The 13,712-nt window shown below is 36.3% G+C and overlaps 1 protein-coding gene across 1 annotated transcript in view; it reads left to right on the top strand.

The window, feature by feature from the left end:
• Window positions 1-13,712, top strand: part of GTF2E2 (general transcription factor IIE subunit 2) — a 62,546-nt gene that overhangs the window by 38,648 nt on the left and 10,186 nt on the right. The window lies entirely within an intron of this gene.

Raw genomic sequence — 13,712 nt, 5'->3', positions numbered from 1 at the left:
ATTATTTCATCAATATTTTCAAGTAAAATAGTAATTAAACAAGGGTTTAGTCATGAGAAATTTCTTTTCTATACAAGTAGATATTCTCATGTAAGCAAATATGTTTTACTCTAAATTTGTATTAATTTTGAAGTTTTATCAAAAGGCAAGAAAAGGATTGAACGTCATTTTAATTATAAAATTTCAAAAGTGATACAAACTCCCAGCAAAATATTCTAAAAATATAGAGGGACATATAGTACGATAGTAGTATAGACTGCAAACAGTGAAACTATTGCTGTGCCAACCTGGTAGTCATATTGACTTTTTTTTTATGACATTAAATGAAAGAGTTTCTGTTGAATGAGTAATTTTGTATAAGAAGTGCATTTACAAATCTTGTCCCTATAGAGCCCAAACCTGTCTTGATTATGACTTGTAATTTGTACAGTAACCCTAAGGTTTTCTCTTATGTGTTATCTGGCTGTAGATAATCAGGCTTGTGGTGCTGTAGTTTCGTCAACCTAAGGTTACTTAGATGACCATGATTTTTTGTAGGAAATAGAATATTGTATTTTTGTGAAAATCCTCATCAAGAATACCTTGTATTGATATATAGTTGGTTCTCGATAAATGTTTGTTAATTAAATGAAATTTGCAAAGTATTCCGGCTCTTCTATAATGCCATTTCTAATAAATAAGGTAAGCTTCCTGTATGTAAACAAGATAGTAGTCAGCTCCTTCTGTACATTGTAATGATAGGTGCTCATTTAAGAAAGATTTGGCTGAGCAATTTTTGTATTGCCTGAGTCTCTTTTACTTGGAATTTTGGTGTTATGTAAACTTTTATAATTGTCAAATTGATTTCTTTTAAAAACCGTATTTATGGACTTGACCTTTAAGTCCTTCTGGGTTTAAACAAAGAAACAACCGATTCCTTTATTCTTAAGCATAGTTAATCCATTTGAAGAAAATTTTCACAGTATTAAAAAAAACTTATCACAAGTATCACATGTTCAAATAGTTAAGGAAGATCTTACAATAAACAGCAGATGTGCTTTTCCTTTCTCCAGTTCCAGTCCCTTTTTTTTTCTGGCAAGTAACTTAACTGGTTTTATTTTAGATTCTTCTGGTGGTTTTTCCCATCTGGCTAAATAATTTGCTTATACTGTTATTTCTTTATTTTTTTAACTTGAAACATCGTCTAATGACTTATTCTTTATCATCTCTCTGATTCCAACACCTATCTCTCTTTTCTACTTCCCAATATAGTACATCACTATTTTTAGTTTCTCTTTCATTTATCTTGGCACTTTCAACAATGTAAACCTTCTCAGTGGGAATTTTTAGTATTAAGTCTGCTCTCTAGATGGCAGCATAGTGTAGCATATCTGTTCTGGAAGTAGATGTTTAAATTGAGGCAAGTGTTTGATAGGAGAGAGACTGCAGTAGCTCTGTAAGGGTAGCATGAAACTGTAGGATTTCTTGATGGTATTTCATTGGAGAAATTTTAGGAGTACACTTGGATTTAGCAGTAACCCTCACAGTAGTCCTTACACTAAGCCATTGTGATTTTTGTGTGCCTTGTGTGTGCTTTCTGTGGATACTGTTGTTTTAACTTTGGTCAGTGTTTTCCTGTTTGTGTATTTTTTACCTACAGTTCTGTTCCTTAGTATTACCTGTTTTCATTTGCCATGTTATATGGCCTTTTGCAAGGCTTAAGTTCTTCCCATCTCCTCATTACTTGGCTGTAAAGACAAAATGAGGACTTTAACTTTTTGCCCCTCAGATTATAAAAGTAATCATATATGCTTTTTAGTAAAATCCCACACATCTAGAAATAAGTGCTGTAAATAGTTTAGTGTTTATTTCTCTAGTTTACTTTCTCTATACTATAGGTATCCAGTGATGCTGTGTGGCTATTTATTTATTTTTAGGATATTATTTATTTTTATTATTTATTTATTTATTTTGGTTGTGCCAGGTCTTAGTTGCGGCACACGGGATGTTTGTTGTGGCATGTGGACTTCTTAGTTGCAGCATGCGGGATCTTTAGTTGCGGCATGCATGGGGAATCTAGTTCCCTGATCAGGGATCAAACCTGGGCACGCTGCATTGGGACCGCAGAGTCTTACCCACTGGACCACAGGGGAAGTCCCCCTGTGTGGCTATTTAGTATTCTGTTTTATAGGTGTGTCTGATGCATGGATTTTTAGACACTTAACATTGCTGCAGCAAATATCCTTACAGACCTGATGTGGTGGATATATGTATATGTATTTTTTATGTTAATGAAACGCCATATAAATCAGGAAAATATTGGGAAGGTAAACAATAAATTACTTTTGCATCTTTTAAAGATCTTTACTGCTATTGGTGAAATACATTACTAGATTTCTTAATATTGAACCATCCTTTTAGTCCTAGAATAACCCTTCTTTGGCGCCTGTATTTCTGCGTTCCTTTTACTAATGTATTTAAGGATTTTTGCTTTTTTCTTTTTTTGTGTGCTTTCTCAGGGTTTAGTATGGGTATATGCTGGATTCATAAAAAGAGAAGTGCAGATTTATATTTTTAAAATTTATTTCAATATTTGTAATTGTTCAAGCACATTTATACATACTCAGATATAAGTGGAATATAAATGAAATACTGTTTACATTTTTATATAGAATTACCATTGAATGTGATAGCTACAAGTGAACTAATGAAGGTGTAATTCATTGGCAACTTACACACCATAATTGGTGTTTTCCTTAAGTGATAAAGAATGCTTGGTAAAGTTCTAAAAAATACAAGGTGTAGCTTTTCTGTGATTACAAAGGTTAATCATACTGTATTCATATACATTATACACTGTATATTCTTAGAAAATCAAGTGTGTATTAAACCAGTATGAGAAATACTTTGTTTACATACGTAAAACAGAATTGGGTTCTAGGCTCAGTTTATTATAAACTGGTATTTATCATTAATCTGTATACTTTCTAATAAAGATAGTTGGGAGGATGCAGGGTTTTTCAGCCTTGGCAGTATTGATGTTTGGAGCCGGGTAATGTTTTTGGTGTCAGGGTTGTCACAGTGCCTTTTGGGATGATTAGCAGCATCCCTCCCTGCTCTAGATGCCAGTAGCTTACCTTTCCCCACAGTGTGACACCCAAAAATGTATCCAGACAGTACCAGAAGTTCCCTGGGGAGCAGAATTACCCAGGTTGAGAGTTATATTAAAGGTACAATTTATGTTTATAAAACAGAAATATTACGATATGTTGTCTTCAAGCTTTTTTTTGTGCGTTCCTTCATTCAGCACATTCAGTGATATGAGGGATAGCAAAGTGAATGAGATTTCTGTCCTTGAGCCCAGGCGGAGGGTGGAATGACATGGGTACACATATGGTACAACATGTCATACAGCATGTCACTGTGGTGTTCATACAGTGCTGTAGAGACCCTGGGGGTCACAGCCACCCACAGGAACCTCAGGGGTAAGATGCCGTTCTTTTAGTTGAAAGTGTCGGTATTGCGTAAATCACTTATTTTAAAAACGGAGGTTTTTTGTTAATGATTTAAATTATGTGTTTCCAGAGAAGACCTATTGAAAACAGATGCATATCTTTTTTTATATATATAAATTTATTTATTTATTTATGGCTGTGTTGGGTCTTTGTTGTTACACATGGGCTTTCTCTAGTTGTGGCGAGCGGGGGCTACTCTTCATTGTGGTGTGCGGGCTTCTCACTGCGGTGGCTTCTCGTTGCAGAGCACGGGCTCTAGGCGCGCGGGCTTCAGTAGTTGTGGCACGCAGGCTCAGTAGTTGTGGCTCACGGACTTAGTTGCTCCGTGGCATGTGGGATCTTCCTGGACCAGGGCTTGAACCCGTGTCCCCTGCATTGGCAGGCGGATTCTTAACCACTGCGCCACCAGGAAAGCCCACAGATGCATATCTTAACATTTGTCTTTCTCACTGTCCACCTGTCTGTCTTTTTTTGTATTTTATTTCTCAAAATAATTACGCTGATCAAGTTATTTGTTTTAGCTCACTAGGTGGCAGTCTTAGCTATAGAGAGGAAATGTTGAGTGGGCAAGCTTTCAGTCACACTGAAGATTCACCCTTCATTGTATCTGTGATAGAAGCAAATGTCCAAAAATGAGATATAGCATAAGTAAGGAGAAAGTCTATTGTGTAGTAATTAAAAAGAATTAAATAGATAAGTGAACCCAGAGTAGTTGGACCTAGGTATGTGTTTTATTTCACAGAGGTATTAATTTTCTTAAATCAGAATCTTATTCATTAGAGGCAATATAAATGCAGTGGTCAAGAGGATGGTCTGAGTAGTCGATCTGTAGGTTTAAATCTTGGCTCTGCTCCTTACTAGCTTAGGCAAGATACTGCCTAGTAATACTTAACCCCTCTCTGTCTGAGATTCCTCATCTATAAAATAGGAAAAGTGGTATCTGTACTTCAGTGGTCCTTATGGGGATTAAATGAGTTAATATAAATAAAAATGCTTAGAGCTTGGAATGGAACCTGGCACATAGTAAGAATAATAGTATCAGCAGGTTAGCTATTATTAGTAACATTAAAAATATAAAATAGTACCAAAATATTAGGTGTTTTAATCTTACTCATCTGGTTACTTTATTCAGCTGTCTGGTTATTAACTCAGTGGATCTGTGGTTTTGCAGTTGGTTAGACAGGTAGCAGAGAAGCAGAGTCAGTTCAGTCGGAGTGCTGATGTGTGGCAGTGACATAACTGTTAGGTGGTGTGCCTGTACGAAGTCCGATGACAATCTGACTGACCCCCCGTTGCCGGTAACTTGTTCTTTTCTGCCTGGAAGCTTCAGCAATTTCAGCTTTATCCTTAGAATCTAGGACTCCTCCCAGTAGCTACTCCCCTGGGGCCCTGATGCTGTTTTAGGTCATTTTTTAATAGCTATGTGGTATTCCAGATAGGGACATACTTTTTTTTTTTTTTTCTTGTATAAACCACTCGATTTGTGGTATTTTATTTTATTTATTTTTTTCACACACACACACTGTATTTTATTTTTACAAGAGATAAATAGACTGACACCAAGCATTGTACATGGATGACCACAACAAAAGCAACAATGATTGCAATTACCAAACATGGAACACACTCATACTAAGGGACATACTTTTTTTTTTTTTTTTTTTTTTAAGGGACATACTTTAAAACACTTTTTCTTATGCTCCACAAAGAGAAACTTAGTGTTTGTTTTATTTTTTTGCTATATGCTATTATAAATAATGCTCAGTCCTTGCACATAAATATATGTACACTTGCTTGATTATCTCCTTATTGTAGTTTTCTTAAAGTATAATTGGTGGGTCAAAAGATAAGGCATGTTTGAAAAAAATTTCAACAGCCTGCCTAATGCCCATCCTAAAGTTTGCACCAATTTTTGGGACCAATTTATATGCGAAGGTATCCATTTCTTTACCCTCACTAGATGTTTTTAGTTAACTTTGCCGGCCTCACAGAAAATACAGATTATCTTGATTTTAATTTGTATTTTCTTGCCGTGATTTTTATAAAATTTACACCAGTTTATTTCTCTTTGTACCTCTGTCAGTAAATCTGAGCATTTTCTGTCCCTACAAACATTAACAAGTAATTAAATTTGGGATCTTGTGAGATCCTGTTTCTAAAATTAGGCCCTGCCTTCCAGTGTTCATCTTAAGTATTTATACAGCTGTAATACATTTACACAGTAGATGTATTATTTAAATACTGCAACAGCATTGAGCTAAGGAAAGCCATGGATTAAAGTAGAAATGTTTCATTGAAACAAAGACATTGAAGAATTTTTATTCAGGTATTTTCCTCTGAATACAGCTCAAGTGATGTTTCTTTTAGCAAAAGGAAGTAGTTAAATTTTGTTTTAATGTCTTTTCAATTCCACTGTACTATGAAAATGTATAGTGTTGTATATTCTTTTTGGTGGTACAGTAACACAGACTGGCTTTCCAGACCATTCCTGTCATATTGCCTCTGTCATTGTGTCATAAGCAGCCTGAGGTATATAAGCTCTGTACACATCAGGTACAAAGTGAAAGTAGTTTCAGTCTTCAAGGAACTGAAATTTTGCAATGCTGGTAACACAGAGGTTTGGTAAAGAGTGAACTGAGTGAAGTTTAACACTGAGTGAAAGGTGTTTTTATTACATGTATCTTTTTCTCCTTACCTTTTTGTTATACAGAGAGAAGTACACAGTATAGTTGTTATACAGTTATATCACGTATTACTTATTCTAAATAGTGAATACAATTTTTACAAGTTGATAGTTAGAATTTAACGTCATATTTAAAATGTCAGAACTATTGTGTGTGACATAATTCCTTCAGCAGCTATGTAAATCTGACCTGTAAATTCCCTGATATGGTGTACATTTTAAAATAATTTTGTGTGCCTTTTTGGAATTAGATGTTTTTGTTGCTGACGTGGAAGTTTGGCCTGAAGCTATTTTCTCTCATATATGCCTGATGTGAGCAGAGCTAGCCATGTTAGTCACATTGTTCTCAAAGCTTGGCTAAGAGGTAGATAGTTGGGGGCTTGTAGCTTTCACTTAGCGAAAACTGGGGAGAGCGCTGTTCCCACTCTTGCAGCGACAGCAAACCCTGGGCAGCTGCAGAGTTGCCGTTTTCTTGACGCCATCAGAGAGCTGAGGTTGCAGAGCAACCACCTAACCTGGAATCGAAGGGAAGGCAGGCGCCTCCAAGAAGAGGTGGGGTGCAAACACGTGTCTGCCTGGCACAGGGAACATGAACACTTCTCAGAAGAATTCAGTGAAGATGTTTAATGACCTGCTAAACGCTTCGTGTGGACTAGCAAGCGAGCGTAGAACCCCTGGGGGCCGCAGACACATGGGAGTTCGCACCCACTCACAGGCTCTTCTCCGCAGACTGCCCTCGCTGCTTACAAAGCAGAGGCCAGGGTGGGGATACTGGCATTATGGGGCAGGTGTGGAGGAGGGGAGCAGTAGACGCTTCAGAAGAGACATGAAGCCCTGTCTGGCTTCTCCTTCCTCCCTGTCTCCCATGAGACAGAAGCCTTCAACTCCTGTGAGGAGAAAAGAAAGAAACACCCTCTACCTGGGGAAGGGAGGAATACATGCTGGGCCCAGAACTTTGGCAGAGGGGGCGGGTCAGGAACACTGAGAAGGCTACCCCCAGACACCTCGGAACATAGGGCTTGTCTAAATGAAGCTGAGGCTTAATCGGAATATCAGAGAACTCCCACCCACCCCCATACAGGCTGACAGATTTGGAGTAACAGGTAGCAGTGGAATTCCGTGAGAGTCGCAAGAGCATGGAGGCTGACAGACCATCCAAGGTGCAGCATAGGGAAGACCTAAAAGAGCAGGTTGAGCAGACACTGAGGAAAAACCCTCTGGCAAAGCAGTCTCTACCCTAAACACAAGGTATGGCTGGAGGCATTTGGAGCCTGTGGTGCATTGTGGGTAACCATAGCAGCAACAGATTCCAAACCAAGTTCACATTCTGACAATAGAATGCCTCTACCTCCACACGCTGAAGGCCTAGCAGAAGGAAAGGCATGCCCATTTCCCAGCACAAAAACTATTTACCTCAGTCTCAGCTGTCCTACAGAGGATATCCTGCTTTCAAAAAAATTATGAGGCATAAAAAGAAGCAAGGAAAAGCAAAGCACTTTTGAGACAAGGGAATTTACAGAACCAAATTCTTAGGACACAGATATTGGAACTGTCAGACATGGAATTTAAAATAACACTGGTTGATATGTTAAGGCCTCCAGTAGAAAAGGCAGACAGCATGCATGATCAGGTAGGATATTTCATCAGAGAGATAGACATGATAAGAAAATCAAATGAAAATTCTAGAAATGAAAAGCACAGTAACAGAGACAAAAAATGCCTTTAGTAAGCTCATTAGTCAACTTGGCATAGCCAAGGAAAGAATCTGTAAACTGCAAGATAGGCCAGTACAAATTAAACTGAAATGCAGAGAGACAAATGTGAAGAAATACAGCAGAGCCTCCATTAGCTGTGAGATAACATCAAATGGTCTGAATTTATAATTAAAATCTCAGAAGGAGAAGAGAAAGAGAATGGGAGAGAAGAAATAATGGCTAAGTATTTTGTAAAATTAATGATAGACACCAAATCAGAGGTCCAGGAAGCTCAGAGAACATGAGGCAAGATAATCCCCCCAAAGAAACAAATGACAGAAAAAACACCTAAGCATATCATTTTCAAACTGCCAAAAACTGAAGGTGAAGAGAAAATATTGAAGTAGTCAGAGGAAAAAGCTCATTACAGAGGAAAAAAGAATTAACAGCAGACTTGTCATTTGACCCTGTGCAAACCAAAACACAGTGCAGTGACATCTTTAAAGCACTAAAAGGGAAGAAGTTTTCAACACAGAATTCTGTACCCAGCAAAAGTAATCTTTAAAAAACGAAGGATAAATACTCTCTCAGAGGAATATTCTCTTCAGTATCACAGAAACTGAGAGAATTCACTGTCATCAGACCTGCCTTACCAGAAATCCCTGAAGGAAGTTCTTCAAGCAGAGGGGATGTGATACTAGACAGAAACTTGGATCTATACAAGGAAGTAAGTGTGCTGTAAATGGAATAAATGAAAGTAAATATAAAATTCATGTTTGTCTAATTAAAATTCTTAATTAAAAATTTTAATCACTGAAAGATAGCTGACTATGAAGCAGAAATATTAGACATGAATTTGTGTTTAGAGCATATGTAAAAGTAAAATTTATGACAGTAGCTCAAAGGTCAGGAGGGAATATACTATTATAACATCTTTACATATGATCTGGTATAATTTACTTGAAGTTAGGCTCTGGTTAGCTAAAGATGTGTATTGTAAACCCTAGGACAACCACTGAAACCATTAAAAAAAAAAGTATAGTTAACAGTACTATATTGTATAGTTGAAAGCTGCTAAGAGAGTAGGTTCACAAGAAAAAGGATTATCACTATGTGAGGCGATTTATGTTAACTGAACTTACTGTGGTAATCTTTTCACAATATATACATGTATCATATCATTATGTTATACATCTAAAATTAATACGGTGTTATATATCAATTACATATAGCTCCATAAAGAAAACTATAAGTAATAAGACAATAATAGAAAATGGAATCATAAAAATACAGTTAATCCAGATGAGCACAGGAACAGAAGGAAAAAGGGAGTAGATGAAACAAATAGAAACAGTGAGCAAGATGATAGATTTTATTCCAACCACATTAAGTGATAATTATGTTAAATGTAAATCATCTAAACATACTAAGACAGATTTTCATCTGTCTAAACATACAAAATCATATAACATACTTTTCACTGTAAAATCATCTAAACATACTAATTGAGAGAGATGTAAATTGCCTAAACATAAGACAGATTTTCAGATTGGATGCAAATGCAAGACCCTAGTATACGCTGTCTATGAGAAACTTTATAAAAACGTGGGTTAAAAGTAAAAGAATATAAAATGATGTATCATGCAAACACTAATCAAAAGAAAGCTAGAGTATTAGTATCAGGCAAAGTAGTCTTCAGAACAGAGAAAATTACCGAGGATAAAGAGGAACATTACATAATGATAAAGGGTTCACTTCTCCAAGGATATATAATAGTCCTAAATATATGTATATTTAACAACAGAGCTTTAAAATACATGAGTTAAAAGTAGATACAGGACTTCCCTGGTAGTCCAGTGGGTGAGACTCCGCACTCCCAATGCAGGGGACCCAGGTTTGATCCCTGGTCGGGGAACTAGGTCCCGCATGCATGCTGCAACTAAAGATCCCATGTGCTGCAGCTAAGACCTGGTGCAGCCAAAATAAGTAAATAAATATATTAAAAATACAGCTATAACTGAAAGGAGAAATAGACAAACCCACAATTAAGATTGAATTTCACAGCACTGCTCTCTCAATAATTGATTGAACAAATAGATGGAAAATTAATAAGGATATGAAAGTCTTAAACAATACTATCAACCAATTTGACCTCATTGATATTTATAAAACAAGACTACCCAAAAACAGAATACATATGTTTTCCATTGTACATGGGATATTCACCAAGACAGATGGTATTCTAGGCCACAAAACCTTAATGAATTTAAAAGAATTGAAAGCATATAAAAGATGTGCTTGGATCATAATGGAATTAGGCTAGAAATCAGAGATATATTTGGAAATGCTCCAGAGTATTTGGAAATTAAATAACACTTTTAAATAACTCGTGGTTCAAGGAGGAAATCACAAGGGAAGTAAAAAAGTATGTTGAATTAAATGAAAGTGAAAGCACAAGATACCAAAATTCATGGGATGCAGCTACAGCAGTGCTTAAAGGGAAATAGAGTATTAAATGGTTACATTAAAAAAGGACATTACATTATGGATATACAACATTTTATTCATCCATTCATCAGTTGATGGGCATTTGACTTGTTTCTACTTTTTGGCTATTGTGAATAATGGTACTATGAACATTCATGTGCAAGTTTTTGTGTGGAAATAATTTTTCATTTCTCTTAAGTACATACCTAGGAGTGGAATTGCTGGATCATATGGTAATTCCAATGGCTAACTTTTGAGCAATTGCCATACTGTTTTGCAAAGTGGCTACATCATTTTACATTCCCACCAGCAGTGCATGAGGGTTCCAGTTTCTCCACATCATTGCTAACACTGATTTTAGCTGTCGTACTGGGTGTGAAATGGTATCTTATCGTAGTTTTGATTTACATTTCCCTAATGATGAGCATCTTTTTGCTTAATGGCCATTTGTATATTGTCTTTTTTTATTTTTAAAATTTTTATTTATTAAAAAATTTTTATTTTTATATTGGAGTATAGTTGATTTACACTGTTGTGTTAGTTTCAGGTGTACAGCAAAGTGATTCAGTTATACATGTATATTATCTTTTGAGAAATGTCTGATTAAATTCTTTACCTATTAAAAAAATTTTTTTATTATAGAATTTTTTTTCTGTGCTATACAACATATCCTTGTTGCTTATCTATTTTATATACAGTAGTTTTTGTATCTCTTAATCCCATCCCCCCAGCTTGCCCCTCTCCTCTTCCCTCCCCCCACTGGTAACCACTAGTTTGTTCTCTATATCTGTGGGTCTGTTTCTGTTTTCTTATATTCACTCGTTTTATTTTTTTAGATTTCACATATAAGTGATATCATACAGTATTTGTCTTTCTCTTTGTCTTACTTCATTTAGCACAATACCCTCCAGGTCCATCCATGTGGTTGCAAATGGCATTATTTCATTCTTTTTGTGGCTGAGTAGTATTCCATTGTATATATGTACCACATCTTCTTTATTCATCTGCTGATGGACACTTAGGTTGCTTCCATATCTTGGCTATTGTAAATAGTGCTGCTGTGACTATCAGGGTGCACAAATCTTTTTGAATTAGTGTTTCATTTTCTTTGGATATATACCCAGGAGTGGAATTGTTGGGTCACATGGTAGTTATATTTTCAGTTATTTGAGGAACCTTCATACTGTTTTCCATAGTGGCTGCGCCAAGTTACATTCTCGCCAACAGCATACAAGGGTTCCCTTTTCTCCACATCCTTAACAACATTTGTTATTTGTCATCTTTTGATGACAGCCATTCTGACAGGTGTGAGGTTATATCTTATTGTATTTTTTATTTGTATTTTCCTGACGATTAGAGATGTTGAGCATCTTTTCATGTGCCTGTTGGCCACCTGTATGTCTTCTTTGGAAAAATGTCTATTCAAGCTTCTGCTCATTTTTTAATCAGGTTGTTTATTTTTTTGATATTGAGTTGATAGAGTTGTATGAACCATTTGTATATTTTGGATATCAACCCCTTATCTGTCATATTATTTGCAAGTATTTTTTCCCACTTGGTATGTTGTCTTTTCGTTTTGTCAGTGGTTTCCTTGGCTGTGCAAAATCTTTTAAGTTTAATTAGGTCTCATTTGTTTATTTTTTATTTATTTCTTTAACATCTTTTTTGGAGTATAATTGCTTTACATTGTTGTGTTAGTTGCTGCTGTATAACAAAGTGAATCAGGAGGGCAGACAGCAGAAGCAAGAAGGACTACAATCCTGCATCCTGTGGAACAAAAACCACATTCACAGAAAGATAGACAAGATGAAAAGGCAGAGGGCTATGTACCAGCTGAAGGAACAAGGTGAACCCCCAGAAAAACAACTAAATGAAGTGGAGATAGGAAACCTTCCAGAAAAAGAATTCAGAATAATGATAGTGAAGATGATCCAGGACCTTGGAAAAAGAATGGAGGCAAAGATCAAAAAGTTGCAAGAAATGTTTAACAAAGACCTAGAAGAATTAAAGAACAAACAAAGATGAACAGTACAATAACTGAAATGAAAAATACATGAGAAGGAATCAATAGCAGAAGAACGGATAAGTGACCTGGAAGGCAGAATGGTGGAATTCACTGACATGGAACAGGATAAAGAAAAAAGAATGAAAAGAAATGAAGACAGCCTGAGAGACCTTTGGGACAACACTAAACGCAACAGCATTCGCATTATAGGGGTCCCAGAAGGAGAAGAGAGAGAGAAAGGACCCGAGAAAATATTTGAAGAGATTATAGTCGAACACATCCCTAACATGGGAAAGGAAATAGCCACCCAAGTCCAGGATGCACAGAGAGGCCCAGGCAGGAGAAACCCAAGGAGAAACACACCGAGACACATAGTAATCAAATTGACAAAAAGTAAAGACAAAAATTATTGAAAGCAATAAGGAAAAAATGACAAATAGTGTACAAGGGAACTCCCATAAGGTTAACAGCTGAGTTCTCAGCAGAAACTCTACAAGCCAGAAGGGAGTGGCATGATATATTTAAAGTGATGAAAGGGAAGAACATACAACCAAGATTACTCTACCCGGAAAGGATCTCATTCAGATTCAACGAAATCAAAAGCTTTACAGACAAGCAAAAACTAAGAGAATTCAGCACCACCAGACCAGCTCTACAGCAAATGCTAAAGGAACTTCTCTAAGTGAGAAACACAAGAGAAGAAAAGGACTTACAAAAACAAACCCGTAACAACTAAGAAAATGGTAATAGGAACATACATATCGATGATTACCTTAAACGTGAATGGATTAAATGCTCCAACCAAAAGACACAGGCTCACTGAATGGATACAAAAGCAAGACCCATATATAAGAGACCCACTTCAGACCTAGGGACACATACACACTGAAAGTGAGGGAATGGAAAAAGATATTCCATGCAAACGGAAATCAGAAGAAAGCTGGAGTAGGAATACTCATATCAGATAAAATAGACTTTAAAATAAAGAATGTTACAAGAGACAAGGAAGGACACTACATAATGATCAAGGGATCAATCCAAGAAGAAGATATAACAATTATAAATATATATGCACCCAACATAGGAGCCCCTCAATGCATAAGGCAACTGCTAACAGCTATAAAAGAGGAAATTGACAGTAACACAGTAATAGTGGGGGACTTTAACACCTCACTTACACCAATGTACAGATCATCCAAACAGAAAAGTAATAAGGAAACAGAAGCTTTAAATGACACAATAGACCAGATAGATTTAATTGATATTTGTAGGACATTCCATCCAAAAACAGCAGATTACACTTTCTCCTCAAGTTCTCATGGAACATTCTCCAGGATAGATCACATCTT

This window comes from Balaenoptera ricei, chromosome 21 (genome assembly GCF_028023285.1).
Source record: "Balaenoptera ricei isolate mBalRic1 chromosome 21, mBalRic1.hap2, whole genome shotgun sequence".
NCBI classification, from domain to species: Eukaryota; Metazoa; Chordata; class Mammalia; order Artiodactyla; family Balaenopteridae; genus Balaenoptera; species Balaenoptera ricei.
The sequence above is the reverse complement of the archived record's forward strand: the minus strand, read 5'-3'. Positions and strand labels throughout refer to the sequence as shown.